Source organism: Camelus bactrianus, chromosome 10, assembly GCF_048773025.1.
Source record: "Camelus bactrianus isolate YW-2024 breed Bactrian camel chromosome 10, ASM4877302v1, whole genome shotgun sequence".
NCBI lineage: Eukaryota > Metazoa > Chordata > Mammalia > Artiodactyla > Camelidae > Camelus > Camelus bactrianus.
In genome coordinates, this window is record NC_133548.1 from 16,134,656 (window position 1) to 16,139,417 (window position 4,762).

A 4,762-nucleotide genomic window follows, 5' to 3' on the forward strand; every position below is an offset into this window, starting at 1 on the left:
TTGGGGATGTCACTGAAGGCCCACATGGGTCCCCATGCACAGGGAGGGGTGTAGCTCAGAGGCAGAGCCGTGCTGGTGGCAGTGACTAGACTGCAGTCCGTGGCCCCACGTGTGATGTGGCCATCCTCTCTGCTGAGCAGGCTCCCTCCACCAGCCTCCCAGCCTGCTGCCATCAGCATGGGCTAAGAGAATCCCAGAAATCAAGGCTGGTGATACCCCAAGAGTCCCCACTGCCCAGAGAGAAAGCGCCTAGTATAATACTAGACTGCTTAGATCCAACAAACTCAAATTGGGCATTTGAGTTGGTCTGTTATACGTTGAGCTGGTCATGTTGGGACTGAGAGGTAGGGACACACTGCCGTTCTTTCCCCCAGGCTTCTGCTGGAAGAAAGAGGCCACAGGGTTCCAACTTCAGGTTAGGGTTAAGGTCCAGTGAAGGCTGCATACCTAACTCAGTGACGTATACATTGGACTTCCCAGTCTCCAGCCATGCAGGAGAATTTTTATGTGGATTTCAGTTTGTGTATTTGTGACATGTAGATAGTACACATCTGGTGTATGTGGGTGCATCTGTGTCATTTGGATACATGTACGTGTTTCAATGCATTAGTCAGCCAATGCCACAATAATGCTGAAGGACAAGTAGCAACATTTCAATGGTCTTCAGGAACTATTAGTTCTTTTACTCACTTCTGAGTCCTTTGGGGTTCAGCTGTCTCTGCTTGGTTTGGTCAAGCGTGGCTCCAGGCTAGGAGTTGGGTTCAGGTCAGATCCACTGTTTTCCTCCTTGTATTTGGATTGGTAGCCTCTTGAGGCATGTTCCTCTAATGGCAGATGGCAGAAGTGCTGGGGACCCAGCCACGTTACATAAGCATGTTTAAAACCTCATGTCAGGTCCACTCACATTCCATTGGCCCAAACAAGTCACATGGCCATGCCCAACCCCAGTGGGGCTGGGATGTATATTTCTCCTACAGGGAGGATACTGCCAGGTCAGGTGGCAAAGGGTGTGGGTGTAGAATTTGATTACAGGGAGGGACTGGAGAGCTGAGGCAATCGATAATCCAGTCTTCCACAGCAGGGGTGGTTTGTTCATTTATATGGGGGGAGTCATTTTGACAGCAACTTCTGAATCCAATTGTGCCGAAACACTCCCTCCATACCCCGCTTACCAAATTGAGACTCAAGGACAGAATTTTGAATGAAGTAGAAAAGGAAGATTTACTTCTTTATCAGGCAAAGGAGGTCAAGTGGGCTAACGCTTCTAAGATTGTGAGCCTGCTAGGGAGAGAAGGCAGGGGGGTTTATAGTAAAAGTTCAAGAGTTCAAGGGGCAGAGCTAGTTTCCATAGAGATCACATGCAGATAACAAATTGTTGCAAAGTTTTTCTTATTTTTGCAGATGCAGTGGTCCCCTTCCCTCTGCTAGGTGTGAAGTTCACCTCCAGCTTTGGGACTCTTTTAATAGTCTTGTACATAGAACAAAGGATGCATAGGAAGGGGGTCCATGGAAAAGAGCACTAGAGAAAAACTTGTGCAGTTTAAAGTGATAAATGCTTTTAGCTTTTTAAGCAGGCTGCAGCCTGGGACCTCCTGCTGCAAGCTCAGGCCTGCACCTGGAACAACAGGATACAAGGAAAGTGTAAGGGGCCAAATACAACTGCAGACATGTGCAGTTGGGTTGAGTTATAAACAACTAGATGCACAAAATACCCAACTGCTGTTTCTAAGGTGTTGGAGTCAAGAGGAGGGCACTAGGGTCAAAAGCAGGGCACTAAGGTCAAAAGCAGGGAACTGAGAATGATCCCCACACACAGCGTTAGTAGAGGGTTGGACAGAGCACTCAATCCTCTGTCCTCTCCAGCCCAACCCTGGTCAGCAAGAGCATGAGAAAAAACCTTTAAACCATCATACAGTTAAGCAGCTACAAACACCATTACATATCAGATGGTCACCAATGATGACAATAGGGTCCTGCTCAGTTCCCCAATTGTCCTCACAGCAAGAGCGGCACTCCTACCATCTCGGAAAGCCCCCCAAAGCCACTAGTCCAGCATCAGCTCCATTTCCTAACTGGGTTTGGGGAGTGATCATTTAGATTCTAATTTTTAGAACTTTTGAAGGATAAAGTGTTCCGGATGATCCTCGGGGTTGCAGAATCTCCTAGGTGTCCAGTGTGCAGCACCAGGTAAGCCCAAGCACTGCCAATGACTAAGGGTGATTTGTAGCGTGTCCTTATCCTCTTCCTGCCCTGCCCTCCATGGGTCCAGAGAGGCAGCAGCATCCCAAAGGCATCCTTCTGTGACACCAGTCTTTGGGCTCAAAGCACCCATTGGCCATGTCCCATTTCTCTGCAGGGTTTTCACAAGCAGCTGCCCTGAACTGGCACTAAGTGTTTAATTTCCTTTCTCCATGGTACCAATGCCTTGCCAATCCCTGGGGAAGTTGCAATGCTGCTTTTTCATTGGGGGCTCTGCCAAGATTTTGTGAATTGGCACTTCTCTCACCCACTCTCCTGCTCTGCCATCCCACTGACGGGGTTCTCTTTGGCAGCCGGGATGAGAGCTGGTGAGTGGCATTGATGGCTCCCAGCAGAGCTCCTGGCTCGGAGTGGATGTTGCCCAGACAGGAGAGCTCTCCCACTGCATCTCCCTCAGGGACACCCCATTTCCCATGGCCAGCCGGATAATTTGTGAAGATGCTGCCAATCCTTCCCTCTTTTTTCCTCCCTAGTGGACAGTTATTTGAGAGAGGGAATGGTGTCACTGGTAGCCCTCTGGGGTCAGTGGGAGCCTGCCCCACCACCTGAGATGCCCTCCTCTGTCCCTGCCCCTCCCCCTCCCAGGCCATGGAGGGCATGGGCAGACATGATGCCTCTACTAATGGCTGATATTCTTTGTGGAGGAAGAGTCTAGCCTCAGTTTAAAGATAAGATAGAATACACATTATAGAATATTATTCAGCCTTTTGAAAAAGAAAGGATATTCTGACACATGGTACAACCAGATGAACTTTGAGGACATTATGTTAAGAGAAATAAGCCAGTCACAAAAGGACAAATGATCTGTGGTTCCACTTCTATGAAGTACCTGGAGTAAACTCTAAGAGACAGAAAACAGAACAGTGGTTGCCAGGAGCTGGGGAGGGGAGGTGGGGAAGTAGTGTTTAACGGGCATTTTCAGTTTTACAAGGTGAAAAGAGTTCTGGAGATGGATGGTGCTGATGGCTGCACAACAACGTGAGTGTAATTAATACCACCGAACTGTAGGCTTAAAAAATGGTTAAATGGTACATTTCATAATGGGTAAGTTTTACCATAATAATAATTTAAAAAGAAAAAGGTGAAGCCCAGAGGAGTCGCTTGCCCAAGGTTACTCAGCCACTAGGAAGGGGAGCCTCAATCTGAAACTACAGGGCAACTACAGCATTTGCACTCTTTGTCTTGTATGACTCCTTTGGGCCACTGCTGTAAAAGTGGGGAGGAAGATCCCCAGCAGACATACAAGCCAGGGGCCAGCACAGCCAGATGGGGAGCTCTCTAGGTGCGACTTTGGACACAAGATCCTCTCAGCCTCTCTGAATCAGTGCCTCTCTGGGGAACAGAGATTGTAAAGACCCACCTTAAAGGGCAGATGTGAAGACGAAAGGAGATTCGTGCCCCCAGCTTGGCGCTGGGCTCAGTGCAGAGGGCTAAATACATACAAAAATGGTGCAGACTCAGCACACTACGTGGGCACCATGACAAAGGTTTGCTCAGTCTGATGTTGGGGTGATGGAGGACGTCATGTGATTGCATCATCTCAGCATGATCCTTGAAGTAGGTGTCATTTGAATGAAGGGTAGAAGGTTTCAACAGGAGGTTGTGAGATGGGGGTGGTATTCCCAGAGGTTACAGCTTGAGTAACAATCTGGAGGTGGGGGTGGGGGTGGTGTCTGATCTGCTCTGAGAACTTGCAATGAAGCTCAGGTGGCTGGAGTGCAGGACTGAAGATAATGAATTCGTTGGGTTGCAAATTACAGATACTCAGCTCAAAGGGCATTTTTTGATCATGTTCTCAGAAGAGTACAGGAGATGAGCTTCAGGTGCAGTTGGATCCAGGATTCCGTCTTTCTTATTCCATCTCCCAGTTCTGCTTTCCTTGCATTGGCATCATTCTGACGCAAATGAATGTCTCAGGGCTTTCCTCCCCCTTGCCTCAACCCTAGTTGGGAAAGAATAGATCATTTCCCAATAATTCCAAACCAAAGTCCCAGGGCTGACCCTGATTGACCCAGCTTCCATTTCGGGCCATCCCAGAACCATGCTGTTCTCAAGGCTGTTGTCTGGACTGGGGCTGGGGCCCAGCCTGGATCTTGGTGTGGAAGGGTGCCAGCCCTGCCTGATGACCTGGGCTGAGAGTGGAGGCTGGGCTGTTCCTCAAAGGAAAACCAGGATGATGTTTCCAGAAGAAGGAGAGTGAATGTTGAGCAAGTAAACACACCAGAAGTCCTCTACACGTAGCAAGAGCTGAGGCTGCAAAGAGAAGCCCGCCTCTAATTCACACGTCCATGCCCTCCCCCAACTTTCTCAGCCCCCCAGGCTCCCCCTCCTGCTCCACCAAGATGTACTCATTCGCACCTCCTCGGTTTCTCTCTCCCAACCTCCCTGGATGCTGGGTGTAATCTGGTCCCCATCAGAGGAGCCAGCAACACCTTCTGGCAACACAGCATCTGCCAGCTGCCATCCCCCACCCCGGCCCCGGCTACACTATTGGACTGAATGG